The 10,320-nt window shown below is 29.9% G+C and overlaps 2 pseudogenes; both read left to right on the forward strand.

The window, feature by feature from the left end:
- The first annotated feature begins 1,461 nt into the window (after positions 1 to 1,461).
- On the forward strand, positions 1,462 to 2,667 carry LOC11406509 (40S ribosomal protein S18-like; annotated as a pseudogene).
- Positions 2,668 to 9,634: 6,967 nt separating this feature from the next.
- On the forward strand, positions 9,635 to 10,061 carry LOC11407528 (40S ribosomal protein S18-like; annotated as a pseudogene).
- The last annotated feature ends 259 nt before the right edge of the window (positions 10,062 to 10,320 follow it).

A 10,320-nucleotide genomic window follows, 5' to 3' on the forward strand; every position in this document is an offset into this window, starting at 1 on the left:
ATGCTTTAAGTTGTTAATTTAATGCACCTATTTGAAGTTTTATACGTTTTTAAGTTTCAAATAGGTTTCTTGAAAGGGTGATGATGCATTTAATTAGCAACTTAAAGGACCCGTTTAAAACTTAAAAAACTTAAATGACGAACCCTATATTTTTGTCAAACTTAAACCACCAAAAGAGATATTTGACCTATACTTTTCTATACGATTAAGCGCAATAGAAAAGAGGATAATATTCTTTTTAAAACTTTTTTCTTAAGGGTTTTACAAGAATTTTATAAAACTCCTTAAAAAAAAAGAATTTTATATAAAAAGAATAAATATTCTTTTTAAAAATAATGTTATAATTTGTTCCTGTTGATAAAAAAATATTCTTTTTTTTCGTTAGTTTTTGTAGGGATTTTTTTCGTTAGTCTTATTTCCTAGAAAAATGAAGAGTGGTACAATTGCGATAACCATTATCCATAATTAATTTTCAAAAAAATCAAAAACAATTAAATTAAATTTTGCAAAATGACTATTATGCACATATAATTAAGAAGATTATGAGTTATAATGAGGACCATTATAAAACTTTTCTGTACATCAACTTTCATATATTGTTATAGATTTCATATATTGTTATAGATAATCCCTAGGTAAGATACAGCTCACAACAGATTAATTATTGATTAAACAAATTAAAAACATATAAAAATATTGATTAAAGGATATACCCTAACTTCCCCTCAAACAGGAAAAAGGATATACACTACACTAACGAGAGAAAAGTTTGTTACAAACAGTCCCTAGGTAACATACAACTCAGAAAAGAGATTAATTATTTAATAAAAAATAAAATACATCCTTAAAAAAAAAAAAAAACATAGGAAATATTGATTAAAGCATATGCTCAAACTTCCCCTAAAAAAAGATATACACACACTGATTCACCAAAAAAAAAAAAAAGATATACACTAACTATAAAAGTTTGTTACAAATAATCCCAAGGTAAAAGAGATTAATTATTGATAAAAAATAAAATACATATGAAATATTGATTAAAGCATATGCTCTAACTTCCCTTTAAAAGAGATATACACACACTGATTCACCACAAAAAAAAAATATATATATATATATATACACACTAACTAGAAAAGTTTGTTACAAATAATCCCAAGGTAAAAGAGCTTAATTTGTTGATAAAAAAAATACATATAAAATATTGATTAAAGGATATGCCCTAACTTCCCCTAAAATAAAAAAGATATACACTAACTAGAAAATTCTGTTACAAATAATTCCTTTGTTCTAAAATTATGTATGTCTATATAATCGAAATTTGGTTATAAGTTCTCTAGCATAGTTGTTTTTTTTATATAAGAAACATGGAAGGAGAAAAAAAAGAAAAACCAATTAGCTCATCAAGAGAAGTATTCACGAAAAACAACCTCCTTTTTTTGTTTAGCAGGAAGAGTGACTATGGAGGCTGACAAAAGGGTTGGTCACGTTAGTCACTCTTCCTGTTAACCAATTAAATAAGGTTGACAAGCAAAGGGGCCTGGTGGAGTTGACAAGTTGATGAATCAAGAAAAGTATGAGTTTAGGAACATACACTTGCTCTTCCTGTTAAACAATTAAATAAGGTTGACAAGCCCTTTGCATCTGATTATGATAATATTTGTAGATATATTTTTGGCTAGCTGTATTTGACGATCATGATTATTGTTTGCTTTATTTAATTTTTTCTGTAAAAGGCTTGTTTGATGATGTTCGGAACTTGAATATCAAGACATTTGCCAAAGATTATTTATTAGTTAGTAGTAGTTAATCTTGTTTCATAATTTAGGGTCTCAGTTTTTTCATCATATTACGATAATCATTTTCTGGTACATAATCATCATACGGTTTTGTGAGTTTATAATAGCTATGATGAAGTATAGTATGTGATCTTTAAAACCGTCAAGGTGTTTGGTTCATTCTTATAGCAGTTTTTTGTTTTGAAAATTTGGAACCCTAAGAAAACTAATGACTCTTTCAATGATGAAATTTTTAGTTTTGCTGAAGAGGAAAGAAAGATAGGAGTTGATGTTTCCTGCTTTTGGTAACTTGTTTATGTTTTGTCTATGTTTAATTTCACAGTCTCTCTGTAGTTTTGCTTTTACAGTTTTTTAATATTTGAGTTGTTTAGGTTTTTTTTAGAGGTTGAGTTCTTTAGGTTTTTTTATATTTGGCAGGCGATTTGCTAACATTTGTTGTAAGAAAGCTGATGTTGACATGAACATGAGGGCTGGTAAATTGAGTGCTGCAGAATTGGATAATATTATGACAGTGGTTGCGAATCCTCGTCAATTCAAGGTTCCATATTGGTTTTTGAACAGAAAGAAAGATTACAAGGATGGCAAATTCTCTCAAGTTGTATCCAATCAACTTGACAGGAAGCTCAGGGATGATCTTGAGAGACTCAAGAAAATCCGTAATCACCGGGGTTTGAGGCACTACTGGGGCCTTCGTGTTCGTGGTCAGCATACCACGACTACAGGCTGACTGTTGGTGTCTCAAAGAAGCGTTAAGCCGTGATGTCCTGTTTTGGAGATTAGATGATTTTGAGGCATATTTTAAGCACATTAGACATGTTTCATATACCGAGTTTGTATGGTTTTTAATTGAATGCATTGGCAATTTCAATTTAAAAAAAATTAAAAAATATGAAGGAATTATGTTGTCCCTGATCGGTGGATTGTCCAAATTCGATGATTATATATCATTAACATATATATTACCACCATCCCCTTCCATATTAGCTAACACAAAATCTTCAACTTTGTATCAAGAGAACTTTTTCTGCTTCATTTAGTATAGCTAATGGGCGTGTGGATATCAAGGTTATAAAAATATTGTCAGTTATCGAGAAAAAGGACAGGACAAAAATGTATAATAGTCGTCGTTACAAATCACATTCTTAATACATATATATTTGAACATACATTATATGATGTGATCTCGTTTAAGCACTTTCTCTAATATTGACAACTTTAAATATGTCTTTAAGCTAGGTGTTTTTATATTATTTAAGAGTTGCGTAATATTGTGATTGGTTACCACCACGACGTTCGTAATCCAGAACCAGGGACAAATCCATTAACAGGCTATGTGGGACTAAAGCCCCACAACCAACTTTACTATTTTTTTTTATTATAAATAGTTAATAGTTATTTTGACTCCTGAATGTGTAACGAGTATTTATAATAGCCTCTCAATGTATTAAATTCTTTAAATAATCTCTAATTTTGCACATTGTTAGTCGAAATACCGCCTGAAGTGACAATAAGTAAGTATATTAAAAGATTAATATGACAATATTAACAAATTATTTTAATGTTAGAGACTATGTTGACTAGAAAAGTGAATAATCAAATACTATTTTAAAATTTTGATACATTGAGGGACTACTAGGGTTACTTCTTACACATTTAGGGACCAAAATAATTATTACCCCTTCTAAATAAAACACGGTATGTTAAGAATAAGACCATCAAGTCCACAACATTGTGCATAACTTGTGTAAACATAATAAGTGCAATGCATTTGATATGATTTATAAGCTTTTGAAGTTTGCTTCGCTTTTATCGGTAGAAAGTGCAAGTGTTAGCAACTTAGCCAAATTTTCGCCCCACATGCACCAAATATCTAAGTTACGGATTCGGCTTTAAACACATATATGATAAAATACCTAGAACCATAAATTATAAATTGATTTTTCAATTCCCATAAAAAAAAATTATCAGTTAATTTTACCAAAAAGAACTTACCTTAGTATTAATAATTTATCGTTGATAAATAAATACAAATTATATGTGCGGTCCCTTAATTTAATTTTAAATATATGATATTTATTTTCTTTTGACATCTCTATCTTTCTTTAAATTTACATTCTTTAATCTATATTTACATATAAATCTTATACTTAAAATAAATAAATACATAAATCCATTCGCAAATGGATCAAAATGGTAAAAATACAATGAGGAAAATATAGAACATCAAATAGTTATGTAGGGGTCGTGGTTCGAACCCTGGACACCTCACTTCTTCACATTTAATTGTGTGAGCTCTAGCCATTAGGCTCTCATTTCTCACACAAATACAATTTTGCTAAATTCACAATTTTACTATCCCATTTCTCTCGCAATCTAAGAACCGGCCACCACCACAATTCCTACAATGGATTTCCTCACAACCTCTCCTTCTCATTCTTCAACTTCCCTTCCATCTCATTTCCTCTTTTCAAACCATCCATTTCCTCCTTCAATCATAAACCAATTCATCATAATGTTTGGAGTTTCAGAGGAGCCTAAAATGAGTTGGATACTAACATCCGTATAAAAGGAAAAAGACAAGTGAGATTGACAACGGATATTCATCCAAATTTATAATATATTATGTATATAAGTGATCTCACTTCTATCTTTCTCACCATCTGCTACTGCATCCAATCTGAAACTTTTGCTCACATATGATATATTAATCAAGATCTATCTCATTAAGTGTGAGGCTCGTTGTATATATGATTTTTTATCATCAATTTTGGATCTTCATTTTTTGCAAATATCAATCACACAAGTGAAATTGACACCACATCTTCATACAAAACCATTCAGCATAATGTATATGAGACATCTCACATATATTTTTCATAAAACCAACTCTGCATTTCAATGTAGAACGTTAAGTCACACTTGACAAATTAACATTTAACATTTGTTAATCAAGTGTGCAATTATCCGCGTCTATAATTATGTGATATAGTGAAAATAAGGTCAAGCAGAAGCACTACATGCATGCTTAAAATGTCTAATATGTATGTATTTTGTTAACTCAGCATAAACATTTGCACTAAAAACCTTAAGAGTTTAGGTATATGTGTCATCTCGCATATATATTTTTCAAAATGTATTCTTCCATCCAATATACAACTTTAACTTGATAGGCTGCAAGTGTACGACTATGTCGGTTTTAGTATAAAAGATGTTGAATCCTCAGAGACCAATTAGATTTACCGATATTTGTCGTTTCTATGTTTATCTATTTGAAAAAATTGGTTTTGCGTCGAAAATTAAAATAGCAGTTTGAATTAAATAATAATAATAATAATAATAATAATAATAATAATAATAATGAGAGACCGGAATGTTATTCTCGTCGACCGCTGATACTTACAAAAAATTATTTATATACTTAAAACAAGATTCTTTTCTTCGCGTGGGAAAAGATTATGGTAAAGATACCGCTTAATCCAACACATGCGGTGCCAGAGGTCAAACCTTGTAATTACTCGCGAAGAAATTATATGAAATTTAGTAACACTTAAAAATTGTAACTAAATAAAAAAAATGTTACTATTTAGATCATGTAACTTTTGATAAATGTTAGGTAAAGCCGGTGTTACTAGTAATCCTTGAGAGTCTAATTTGTAACATTTAAAAATGTAACTGTCTGTTAACTAATTCGTGGCCAATCTCTAGCAAACAATATTTAGATGCCCAAGTAAAAATGATAATTCATTGCCAATTTTGGTAGCTAATTTGTTGCCAATCTGTAGCAATAAATTTTTTACTAAAGTAAAGTAAACATTAGTTCTGTGAAGTTTTGAAACAATGGGAGTTTGAGATGGAAAACAATAGGACGAAAAAGTTGTGAAATATATAGTGAAAACGTCAGCAACACGTTAAGTTTATTAAAAATCAAAGACAAAGTAAAAAAAAAATGAAATAACAAAACATTGAAAAGTTCTTTAAAAAAAACATGGAAAAGTTAAGTAAAATAAGTCCAGTCCTATCCTATTTACCAGAGAAATTAAGGTCAACAAAAGTTTTTTTTTTTTGAAGAGGCTAAAATAGGTCAACAAAAGTTAATGTATCTGGTTAATAAATTGGACCAGATAAGTATATGATCATATAACTTATATTATGCTCAATATTTACTCTTGCATACGATGCAAACTTTAACTTACACTTGACACATTAACATTTATCTCTTAAGTATGAGATTCTCCGCATCTGAGATCTACCACCAGGAAGCACTTGTACTTCCCAACTAATTCGAGCCTGGTTATCATACAATCTTTGGACCTTATGGATGAGCCAATAATGTGGTGGATCAACACATTGGATAAAGAACAACCCCACGAATGAGAAGGATACCACATCTTAACTATATATATATATATATATATATATATATATATATATATATATTAATTAGTACGATGTAATTCAAGTATGCGTTTGACACAAGTATCCATACCAGTACGATGTAATTAAGACTCATAAAAAAAGAAGGTTAAATAAAAAAAATTGAAGAAGAAAGCAAATACTTTTTATTTTTAAATGTTATGTATACTTATATGCATAGGGATATAAGATTTCATGATTGTTCTTTCGAAGAGAAAAAAAAAAAGATTTCAAGATTGCTTTTTCACTTCCAACTTTATCTTTCATGTAAATTACTATATTTACAATTTTATCCCTTTTACTTTATCCTTTTAAAATAGGAAGAACACCATTTTAACAAGAAATTATTAATTAAAATAATAGTTCAATCTCATCGAAATAGGACATGAACAATATTTGACATTATCAAAAAAGTTTATCGAAATAGGACATGAACAATATATGTCAATGTTTTTTTTTTTTTTTTGAACAGCCAATAACATTAAAACAAACAATTCCATGAGAAAGGAAATTGTTGTTGCACAAAAACGGTACAAATTTCCCAGCGCCAAAGCATAGGAACAAAACGAACAGAAGTAAAAAACATCCCTAACTTCCAAAACTGTTTACAAGCGTGAGCCAACAGGAGAAAAAACAACTGCTTCTAAAACATTAGCCTATAGCATACCAATACATGGACATCTAACATGACCAAAAAACAACCATAACCTCACCCTGAAAAACCACGCCAACACTAGAAGGGCCCTCTCCAAGCTATCTAAGAAGACACTCGCGGGGATTCCAACACCATTCATAAAACAAGCTCGGCCCAATCTTAAGCCTATGCAAACTCCAAGACCAAGATAAAACTTTAATATTCTCCACCACCTCCTCAACATCGAACGTCCCATTGTTGAAAATAATTTCATTTCTCACCTTCCAAATCACCCACAGTCACATGCCAAATTAACCAAAAACCTTGTCGGAGTTTTGTAGTGGACACCTCATTCGACCAACATTCCAAATGCACCAAAAGATTATTAGGAACAATAAAATTACAATTATGCCAACTCATTAACTTTTTCCAAACCCTTTGTATCTATTCACAATGCAAGAATAAATGCACCTCCGTTTCGTCCCTCCCTCCACACACAACACAACTTCTCGAACTACCTGATAGGCCAATCCTTTAAGTTTGACAAAAATATGAAGTTAGTCTTCTAAGTTTTTTAAGTTTCAAATAAGTCATTTAAGAATTTTTTTAGTTTCAAATAGATCCTTTAAGTTGTTAATTTAATACACCTATTTGAAGTTTTATATGTTTTTATGTTTCAAATAGGTTTCTCGAAAGGGTGATGATGCATTTAATTAGCAACTTAAAGGACCCGTTTAAAACTTAAAAAACTTAAATGACTAACCCTATATTTTTGTCAAACTTAAACCACCAAAAGAGATATTTGACCTATACTTTTCTATACGATTAAGCGCAACAGAAAAGAGGATAATATTCTTTTTAAAACTTTTTTTCTTAAGGGTTTTACAAGAATTTTATAAAACTCCTTCAAAAAAAAAAGAATTTTATATAAAAAGAATAAATATTCTTTTTAAAAATAATGTTATAATTTGTTCCTGTTGATAAAAAAATATGCTTTTTTTTCGTTAGTTTTTGTAGGGATTTTTTTCGTTAGTCTTATTTCCTAGAAAAATGAAGAGTGGTACAATTGCGATAACCATTATCCATAATTAATTTTCAAAAAAATCAAAAACAATTAAATGAAATTTTGCAAAATGACTATTATGCACATAAAATTAAGAAGAATATGAGTTATAAAGAGGACCATTATAAAACTTTTCTGTACTTCAACATTCATATATTGTTATAGATAATCCCTAGGTAAGATACAACTCACAACAGATTAATTATTGATTAAACAAATTAAAAACATATAAAAATATTGATTAAAGGATATACCCTAACTTCCCCTCAAACAGGAAAAAGGATATACACTACACTAACGAGAGAAAAGTTTGTTACAAACAGTCCCTAGGTAACATACAACTCAGAAAAGAGATTAATTATTTAAAAAAAAAAAAAAAAAAACATAGGAAATATTGATTAAAGCATATGCTCTAACTTCCCCTAAAAAAAGATATAAACACACTGATTCACCAAAAAAAAAAAAAAGATATACATTAACTATAAAAGTTTGTTACAAATAATCCCAAGGTAAAAGAGATTAATTATTGATAAAAAATAAAATACATATGAAATATTGATTAAAGCATATGCTCTAACTTCATTTAAAAAGAGATATACACACACTGATTCACCACAAAAAAAAAAAAAAAAATATATATATATATATATACACTAACTAGAAAAGTTTGTTACAAATAATCCCAAGGTAAAAGAGATTAATTTGTTGATAAAAAAAATACATATAAAATATTGATTAAAGGATATGCCCTAACTTCCCCTAAAATAAAAAAGATATACACTAACTAGAAAATTCTGTTACAAATAATTCCTTTGTTCTAAAATTATGTATGTCTATATAATCGAAATTTGGTTATATGTTCTCTAGCCTAGTTGTTTTTTTTTTATATAAGAAACCTGGAAGGAGAAAAAAAAGAAAAACCAATTACCTCATCAAGAGAAGTATTCACGAAAAACAACCTCCTTTTTTTGTTTAGCAGGAAGAGTGACTATGGAGGCTGACAAAAGGGTTGGTCACGTTAGTCACTCTTCCTGTTAACCAATGAAATAAGGTTGACAAGCAAAGGGGCCTGGTGGAGTTGACAAGTTGACGAATCAAGAAAAGTATGAGTTTAGGAACATACACTTGCTCTTCCTGTTAAACAATTAAATAAGGTTGACAAGCCCTTTGCATCTGATTATGATAATATTTGTAGATATATTTTTGGTTAGCTGTATTTGACGATCATGATTATTGTTTGCTTTATTTAATTTTTTCTGTAAAAGGCTTGTTTGATGATGTTCGGAACTTGAATATCAAAAAATTTGCCAAAGATTATTTATTAGTTAGTAGTAGTAGTTAATCTTGTTTCATAATTTAGGGTCTCAGTTTTTTCATCATATTACGATAATCATTTTCTGGTACATAATCATCATACGGTTTTGTGAGTTTATAATAGCTATGATGAAGTATAGTATATGATCTTTAAAACCATCAAGGTGTTTGGTTCATTCTTATAGCAGTTTTTTGTTTTGAAAATTTGGAACCCTAAGAAAACTAATGACTCTTTCAATGATGAAATTTTTAGTTTTGCTGAAGAGGAAAGAAAGATAGGAGTTGATGTTTCCTGCTTTTCGTAACTTGTTTATGTTTTGTCTTTGTTTAATTTCACAGTCTCTGTAGTTTTGCTTTTACAGTTTTTTTATATTTGAGTTCTTTAGGTTTTTTTATATTTGGCGGCGATTTGCTAACATTTGTTGTAAGAAAGCTGATGTTGACATGAACATGAGGGCTGGTAAATTGAGTGCTGCAGAGTTGGATAATATTATGACAGTGGTTGCGAATCCTCGTCAATTCAAGGTTCCAGATTGGTTTTTGAACAGAAAGAAAGATTACAAGGATGGCAAATTTTCTCAAGTTGTATCCAATCAACTTGACATGAAATTCAGGGATGATCTTGAGAGACTCAAGAAAATCCGTAATCATCGGGGTTTGAGGCACAACTGGGGCCTTCGTGTTCGTGGTCAGCATACCACGACTACAGGCTGACTGTTGGTGTCTCAAAGAAGCGTTAAGCCGTGATGTCCTGTTTTGGAGATTAGATGATTTTGAGGCATATTTTAAGCACATTAGACATGTTTCATATACCGAGTTTGTATGGTTTTTAATTGAATGCATTCGCAAATGGATCAAAATAGTAAAAATACAACGAGGAAAAGATAAAACATCAAATAGTTATGTAGGGGTCGTGTTTCGAACCCTGGACACCTCACTTCTCCACATTTAATTGTGTGAGCTCTAGCCATTAGGCTCTCATTTCTCACACAAATATGATTTTGCTAAATTCACAATTTTACTCTCCCATTTCTCTCGCAATCTAAGAACCACCACCACAATTTCTACAATGGATTTCCTCACAACCTCTCCTTCTC

This window comes from Medicago truncatula, chromosome 5 (genome assembly GCF_003473485.1).
Source record: "Medicago truncatula cultivar Jemalong A17 chromosome 5, MtrunA17r5.0-ANR, whole genome shotgun sequence".
In the NCBI taxonomy this organism is placed as follows: domain Eukaryota; kingdom Viridiplantae; phylum Streptophyta; class Magnoliopsida; order Fabales; family Fabaceae; genus Medicago; species Medicago truncatula.